We start from the raw sequence: 8994 nt of genomic DNA on the forward strand, positions 1-8994 counted from the left end.
AAAGAAAAGGCGGGTGTTCCCGAGAACGGCAACAGCAGGACTGCCCGTGTCTGGGGATTTACGTGTGAAACACCAAGATCAAGTAGTTTCACAAGTTTAGATGATCACGAGCCGGCTGCAACGGGCAGTGTACTGGTTCTTCCTGCAGACCAGTGCCTGCGACACCGGTGCTCCAGATCAGAGGCAGGAGAGGGGACATCTCCTGTCAACAGTATCAGACTCTGGAACAGAGCCTGAGCGCAACGCTTCCCAACAACTGAGAAATAAATAAATCAAAGGACTATCTGCCCCTTCAGGAAATTAAACAAACAATACCCTCGGCCACGCCTGTTGCCCTGTTACATATTAAAATTTCCCAACGAAAAATGAGACTAAAACTCTGAGTATCTGCTATTTTTATTTGCCCGTTTCCTCCCACTTTGTTGATTTAGCTGACATATGTGAGGGCACACACATGGTACAACCCGAGTGTTTTACTTTCCATCCTCCCTGGGATAACCTTCCATGTTTTATGGCTGACCAGCAATCCAGGATCGTAGCCTGAGAACCACTGATATAATGAAGGTTCTTCAGATACCACTATCCTTTTTTAAAAAAAAAGATTTATTTTCCAAAGATAACAGGGAACAGCTATCCAAAGCAAGGCCAGGCAGTATCCCCTGTCTTATATTAAGAAAAATCTGACAACCTCACATCAAAGACAGAGGTCATAGCTGTTTTGTTCATGATCGTAGTCAAGAGTTCAGAGACAAATAAGGAAAGCATTCACTGTAATGAAATTGTTAGATTCAGTTGTGGGAGTGGGAGCTTACACTCTAAACAGGATAAACCAGCTCATACTGGTTGACATAAAACGCCCTAAATAACAATGCCAACACTGTGTGTCAAATCACTGAGCCAACAGAGCACGAGATCAGATTGCTGTTGGATAACCAACACGGCCTCCAAGACAGACCATGCTTATCTTCAAAGAACTGGTATTCACCTACTGATTCTTTAAGGGGTGTCACACTCTTACATCCTAATTTTCTTTATAAAAACTTACGATGTCAAAACAAGGGTAAAGCGAAGGGAAAAGCATGGCATGGAGAAGCTCTAATCTTCTCTGTTGAAATGCACTTTTTTTGGCTACGGCTATCACACTACTCTCAATGCGTACAAGATGGTACAAAGCACTGCTCTCCTTCCAAGTCCCCTCCTCACGACTCCACTTCTCCTCGTATTATCTCCCAGACTTCCATCCCATGCACTGGGCCAGCTGAAATGGCCTTGGCTGGTGTACATATGAGAGTATAGACATCATCCAGAAATTACTCTGCATTGCCACATATAGAATTTAAACATATCTGCAGTGCACTGGGTTTCTGGTCTGGCTGGGTCTGGAAAGTCTGTCTCAGTATGTCCCCGTGCTTTTATTTCTGTAATGCAGCAACAATTCAATCTCAGTTCCAATCTCAAATATGATTCTAGAATTGACACAGCAAAAGTCCATTTTTATTTGTCCCGGCAACTGATCACAGGTGCCTGCTCCTCAGCTTTTGGGGGAGTTTGCTTGTTCCTGAGTTTTTGGGGTTTTTCAGGGGTAGGGTTCGGTTTTTGATTTGAAAGCAGGAGAAAGAGAAGGGAAAGTAACTGTTAACCTTAAAAATCTGTGCACATGAAAGTTGTGTGTTCAAGTAACGCATGTTATTTCCTGCCTTTTTATTTGTGATTGCAATTACTCTTGTGTTGATAATGGAGGAGTCAGAAGACAATCTGCTCGCTTCCAACTATGTTGACCGCACAAAGCAGATTTTAATCTAAACAATGAGCAGATTCAAGCCAGAAATAAACATGTTGGCCTCCATGTAAAGGAAGCCTACAGGATATTCTCAGAACAAGATTTTTCAGGATTGGTTCCCACTGATATTTGTTAAGTGAAGTAAATTGGCAACAGCCCCTTTATTGACACTAACAAAACAAAACACAGCCATTCCAATATTGATTTCCATTTCTTAACATTTATACAGGCCACCATTTTTGGGGGGCTTCTCAGCGTCTGTCTTTTTTAAGTGATTACACAGCATAGAGGTAGTTAAACAGAGGATCCAAAACGCATCTGCCCACCCTTGTCATTGTTGCATTTCCCCTGACCTATTTACTAAAGAACAAATTACACAGGAGATTGATGGGGTCTGAAAAAAGCTGTTAGTGAGAATTTGAGTTGCATCATTAAAGTATCACCACTGAAAAGTAAATGTTATTTATTATCACAAAACAGCAACAAAATTGAAGTGGTATTATTAGGTGGTCACTTGCATTGCAACGGGGAGAGAGGTCAAAAGCATTCAGCATTTTTAAAAAAGGGAAAATACCTTCGAAGTAGGTCACTTTCAAACACCTAATCCATTGCTAACAGTGATTCACTGTAACTCCCGTAATTCATGAATCCCAAGGATGCACTTAAACATCTGCAATATCACTATTTCATTTTTTTATACCTTTAGCTTAAAATTTGGATGAGCCATTGTGCAGGTAACAAGTCAAGAAGTGGAGAATTACTATTGCAGGAGAAGCAATGAACCCAGCTGTTCACCAGGATCAAGAAAGGACTATTTCCTGTGACAGGTCATAGCGGAGGATTTTCTTGCTGTTGTTTAATACCTGCAACAGCTGAAAAAACAGCTGCTTAGTTTGAACATTTCAAAATTCCCTAATGAAAAAAATAACTTTTTTTTTCAGGTTTTTTTGTGTTTTGGGGGGTGGGGGGTTTTTTCCAAGGAAGAAGAAAAAACTGCAGAACTCACAACCAACTTGTTTGAGATCTCTTAAATTCATATAATCCCACTCCTCTTTTACCAGAACATAGCAGTCTCTCATGAAAAATAGCAGAGTAGGCATGTCGTAACAGCCTCATGAAATAACCAAGGCTGTTTTAAATACATTCAGTGTCAGGTACTGAAGTCTTGGAGCGTTTCCAGAATGGCAGAGAAGTATTATGCAGCCAGTAGCGAGGACCCTCTCGCTTCTCCTGCCCTTCCACAGAAGCAAGCGGCCGTGGCCACCCCAGACATGGTAGGGCAGCACCCTGCCCTACTGGCAGCCCAGTCTCATCACCCCTTTAGGATACCCTTGGCCTCACAGAAGACAGACCTGCCTTTAGCCAGGGTCTGAACCCTTATTCCAGTTTCCTCTCTCCTTGTAATTACGGGAAGCGAAGCTGATGCCTCAATGACTCCACATCTTTCAGATTCACACACTTTCTCCCGGGGTTGCTCCATCACCACATCCAGGCACACGTGCCTCTCACATCCTTTTCTGATGTGTTCCGTGAAGCCAAAGGATTACAGCAACAGACCTGAATTAGCCATCTTCATGTCTGCTTTTCCCTCCTCTGCCTGATTTTTGCATTTATTGTTGGACTAAGTTTAGAGAATGCAAATAGTGGGTCTGATTCAGCAGTTCTGCTAATAATCAGAAAACTAACACCACCACTGCCTTGCAACCTCCTGGTAACAACTCCTTTTAGAAGCAGCATTCACTTATGGCGCTGTAGTTTCAAACAGGGTGAGCACAGTAATGCACTGGCTTCCCTTCATCTAGGTCAGGACTTCCCAACTTGCGGCATGCACACCATGCCTGATGTGCAAAGCTAGTTCGAAGTGATATGCGCTAAAACCAGACCCACCCACAGTTGTTTCCCTGGAGGAAATGGGGACAGTAAATACTGCCCATGCAGCTGAATGCGTCTTCCTGTGCCTGCCAGCAGCCCCAGACCTGCCACCACATCTCTTTGTATGAAAAAAAGTCAGTGCTGAAGGTGGAAATTAGCAATCTTTGAGTATTCACTCATCTGTGCAAGAATTCTTTGTGCTGCTTTGCCCTCTAAGCCTGGGTTTTCACAGAATCAGCCTCTGTGCACAAAGGTATTTCACTGTTCACTGTTTCCACACGTCCCAGCACGAAGCACAGCACCAGAAACTCTCCCATGCCACGTGACAGCGGGTCCCAGCAGTCGTTCTGCCTTCCCCTTCCCTCACTCATCCTTCTGAAGTAAGCAACAAACTACTTAGTGAGGATGTGGATAATGTGACCATGCAGCCATGCAGCTGTGCTCAGTCATCTGACTGCCATGTGGCATTAACTCAGAAGCTAATCTGGATGAAGCTGTCATTTCTCCTCATTTTACCTTCTCTCTTCCCTTGCCTCCTATAATTCTCCTAGAGATTCAAACAGCATTTTTCCATTCAGGGTATTGAAACATTTGTCACAAAGTCATTTCAACATCAAGAAAGCAAACTTCAGGACATTCAACCAAAAGTCTTGCATCAGAGGGGTGGGGGAAGAAAAAAGCAACAACAGTAACTCCCATCTTCACGCACACCTCCATAGGAAGAAGCATGCTTCCAGGAAAGCAGCCCTCTGAGCTGACACACTGCACCACTTCCCCTTTCCTGTCCCTATCCCAAGGCAGGCAGTGAGGGGGAGAAGCTCTGTGGTTACTCTCTTGGCCCCTTCTGCCAGGCAAGAAAGAATGAGGAAGGGGAAGGAAGAGGACTGACGGAGAAGGCAGCAGCTTAGCTACCCCTGCTGATGGCAGGCAGAAGTGTGGAGCACCGGGCGTTACAGGACAGCCTGCATGAGGGGCTGTCCGTGCCCCTCTGCATGGGTCTTGGCCAAGCTCCAGGGGAGCCCAGGGAAGCTGCAGCCATTCCTCACCGCTCAGGATCAAGCTCCATATGTAGGTGTGTAACCAAGAGTCACCCAAAGGTCATTAAATGACTCAGTCTGCAATAAAACTTGAAAGTTCTGATGCTGTAAATCTGCCACTTGCCATAACCACTAAATCACATATAGAAATCAACATCTGTAATACGTCTTCAGTTTCACAAAGCACGACTGCACTTTAAATCTGGAATGCAAGAGAATTTTCCAACTACTTCAAGAGGAAAAATTAACTCAGATTTAAACCCACTGTTTGTTTTGGATAATGTTTTCATTTTAACTTAATCTGTAGGCAGCTCCCTCCCCCCAAACATATTTTCTTAAGGTTTGAGCTTCTTTTCATTTGCCTGAACCACTGAACTATGCTTTCCAACAAACTTCCACATGTGATCACCTTAATGAAAAAACCATTGTCTGTTCTAACTTGTTACAAGGAATTGGACAAAGTGACTGAATGCAGAGGAAAAAAAAAAAAATTTAAAATATGGAAAACCATGATGAATGCATGACCAAATGTTAAAGTTTCTGCAAACATGGAAGTACTCCTTCCATTCCTCCTGACATTTCCAACTACTGTTTTCATTCTTGGGTCAGTGCCCATATTATACAGGATCTTTTCTTGAGAAGACACTGTACACCTAGGAAAATAACACAAGATGGCTTGAGAGCTTGATGGCTTTAAGAAGTGAATGAATCAACTGTTCCCCCTAAGCTCATCCCCCTTTCAGAAGTGGCTGGGGCCTAAAATAAGTGGGGAAGTTGAGGCTACCATCTGTATTACCCCTTTCTAAGCGTTGCCACAGTCTGACAATGTTCTCAGAATGAGAAACAAGCTGCTGTGGTCAAAGTGTGTGTCACAGGGTTTTGCCAAGTGATATAGAAAAGCTGATGGGCACTGAGAAACAAAGAGGGGAAAGAGAGGTCTATTTCATGTGCTCCAGCTCACAAGTGGAAAATTAGAGCAGTAACACACAACATGGGAAAAAAAATCCCTCAAAAATACATTTTTCTTTCATCTCCAGAGTCTTCGTAGAACCTTTACCTCTCTCTTGTTCGCTTTCACATGTAGCACTTCTGTAGTGTGTATCGCCTCCTCTCACCTTGAGCACCCAGACAACTCCAGTTCCAACACTCTCTCCTACAAATCTGTGCTCTCCAAAAATGAGTGCACAAGCCCTCACCTTGCCTGAATTCCCACCATCCCCAGCCTCAGAAACATCAGCTCAGGAAGGAGAAAATTGTCTACAGCTCTATTGCTGCCTAATCCCATGTGGCAGATCTATGTTTCTTCTGTCTAAGTTCCTCAGCTTTTCATTTTCCACTGTGCGCCCCTTCTGCTGCCTTCTTGTCTCAACAAAAAGGCAGAACTCCTCTGACGGCAGCCATATTGCACACAAAATACACATGGGACGCCGAAGGTCCATCTTCTGCAGAAATCACTTGTGGCTGGATCATACTATGATGCTACCTCCTTGTCAGCCTTCTCCAAGATCATCTGGAATGGGCATAACTAGAATTAACAACTCTGGAAGTTGAAAGGGGAGGGGAAAAAATGAAAGGAAAAAAAATGGCCTTGAGTTCGCCAACAAACCAACCATAAAAGTGTCGTTGAACTTCTCCTTTCTGTGCTCCTCAGATGGTTCTCGTTTTCAGATGGAAAGGGGAACTGTAAAAAGAAAGACTTTTCTCATCCTCTTTCCAAACTGGCATGATGAATATCCAGGGTTTGAGGCTGTTGTTCAGTTTGGTTTTTTGGGGGTTTTTTTTGAAGGCTGAATGCTTATTCAAATTCTGAGCTTCACTGTTACATCATGCTACCACTAGCTGCGACTCCACTAGGCAATGACCTGTTCATTACTGTTTAAAAGAAATCACAGAGATTTTATTCCTGCACTGCAGTCCCAGTTGACGCTGTCTATGAACAGACCATTTCCCCTGGCTGCAACAGAGCAGAAGAGACGTCCATCACTAACCGTTCACGCCATGCCTTGCACAGTTACCACTTCCTCAAATCTGCTGACTTGTTTAGTCTGGTTATCCCTCCGTTAGCCATTTCTTTCAAAATGCCCTTGGTTCAGTTATACAATCAAAACTGTAAATCTTCGCAAGCCTGATCTGAGGGGTGGAAACCTCATGAGGCATTTGCTACAGTTAGATATTGTGCATCCACAGCCTTCTGGGGACAACCTACTCAACTGCTCCAGTCTTACCTGTAAAACCTCGCTTCCAGAACTACTGCTTAATTTAACATAGTTAAATTGTGCATTGTCGAAAGCAAACATGTAACATTTTCTAGTCCCCTGACAAGAGGGAGGGAGTACGGAATAAAATCCTGAATGTGCTTACTTTCCTATCTCTCCCTCTCAAGGGTCTCAGGTCCAAGCAGAACGCCTCTTGGAACCCCCTCTACCCTGCTGCACTAGGGCTTAAGATAGTAATTAGAGCACAACTTCCAACAAGGGCAGACCTGCCTGAGCCCGTTTGGAAAATTAAAGAGAAAAAAAAAGCAAGAGATCACTCAATTGATTATCACAGCTGGTTTTTGCTGATAATACTGTAATCCAGTTAATAAAGTTGCAACTGAGTTTAACTTGGCTCCACGTCCTTTAATGTAAATAATGTAAATATTCTGCTGCTGGCATTAAACATGTTAACATTTGAGCATATGGTTGAAACACCACACTTTTACTGAAACAAACAGCAGCAGCTTGAATGAAAAGCCAAATACACAGACTCGTACACCATGTTAATGGAAAACCATAACAAATATAGTTAATTATTGGGATTGTATGAATAGTTCAACTTCAAGAGCTACAGTCCCATTACACAAATACTTTCAGTCACCCTGCCAAAGGACTTGCCTCTAGTTTACACTTTCGCCAACGTGACAAAATCAGAAGCAAGCAGAAAGATGAGACCTTGGTAGGTCTGCATGAGATGCAGGAGTTTCTCCATGTAATAAAGGATTTTAACCTCCTATCCCTGGCACCAGTTGTGAGGTGACAGTTCTCTGTCAACACTGTAAAAGTGTTTTATAGAAGCATAGTGTAGGTCAGTAATCTCCAAACGCCAGCTCAAAGGGATTGTGAAAACAAGTCAAGTGATGCTAGCTTAACTCCTAGAAGGCAGTAACTCTTCACAGTTTGGTCGCACATTAGAGAAATACATGTTGGCTGGTCTCATTCATGGTAGCTCTAGCATACTGCTGGCAAAAGGACACAATAGAGATGTTTTAGTCTAGGGAAAAGCCCTTCCTCAAGGTGAGTTGCATTTCATTTACTTTTATCTCCTTTGTGAATACAAGGCTTCCTTTTCTGGGCATCAGCAACATGCAGTACACAGACCATCAAGACATTAAGATGCAACAGCATGGATCTAAGGTCCCAATATCCTATACTTTTACTATTTAGGGTATGCTAAATTTATCACTTATAGTTTAGTCCTGCTTACATTGTCTGTTTTGCGTTACAACCACCCACTATTGCTCCATGTAATATATAACTGTCAAACAGTAACACCATGATACTACAGTATAGAGGCTGAAGGGTCAGGATAAGGCTCTGTAGAGTTCACCTCCTGCACACATCAGCCCCCGTCCCCGAGTAACCCACTAGTGTTCACGGCTCCTCGAGTTCTCTCAATAGCTGAACAGGAATAGCATTTACTACTTCTCCCATCTCTTATGTGTCTTTTCCACTTAGACTGTTAGCTCTTGCAGGTGCTGTGTATATTTCAACATACCTACTACAATGCTCTATGTTCCTGATTACAGCAAGTTCTAATAGATGAAGAAAATTGTTATGGCTGCAAAGTGAGGTTTTTTTCATTACACATATTCTGGAAATGGCATCTTTAAAATCAGAAAAAATAGCTTCCTAGTTAAACGTAAAAATGAAGTGCTCATTCTGGATACTCTGTATCATTTGATGGGTCAGAAGACTTCAGTGCAAAATTATTTCAAAGTGAAAAATTTTAAAATATGCATTTTTAAATAGGAAAATTTACAATTTGAACATTCAGAAAGCAAAAAATTATTATTACGGAAGAGAACTGGAAATGAGTCAGCTCCCTCTATTCGCTATGCAACGGATCATCATAAAGAAACAATTTTTGCTATACTTATTTTAATAAACCCGTATTTAGAAAGGGATCAGGGTTTTAAGTTAAAAGGAAAAAAATCCTGAAGTTTTAGGAGCTGGTGTGTTTATGTTCATTAACTGCTACAGTTTGTTTGGTCCCTTCCTGGTAAAACAGCACTTCCCCACCCCCCCCCACCTCATTTTTCTCTTC

The 8994-nt window shown here is 42.6% G+C and overlaps 1 protein-coding gene across 1 annotated transcript in view; it reads right to left on the minus strand.

Annotated features, from left to right (window-relative positions):
* Positions 1-5988: 5988 nt before the first annotated feature.
* The window catches only part of PPA2 (inorganic pyrophosphatase 2), a 54478-nt gene continuing 51472 nt past the window's right edge, over positions 5989-8994 (minus strand). Inside the window, exons 12-13 of the transcript XR_004842059.1 lie at positions 6300-6370; positions 5989-6199 (exon numbers count right to left, since the gene is read on the minus strand). The gene's annotated coding sequence lies outside the window, so the exon portion shown is untranslated. The remainder of the gene's footprint in view (positions 6200-6299; positions 6371-8994) is intronic.

The sequence above is a fragment of the Egretta garzetta genome, unplaced genomic scaffold, assembly GCF_000687185.1.
Source record: "Egretta garzetta isolate BGI_Z169 unplaced genomic scaffold, ASM68718v1 scaffold620, whole genome shotgun sequence".
In the NCBI taxonomy this organism is placed as follows: Eukaryota; Metazoa; Chordata; class Aves; order Pelecaniformes; family Ardeidae; genus Egretta; species Egretta garzetta.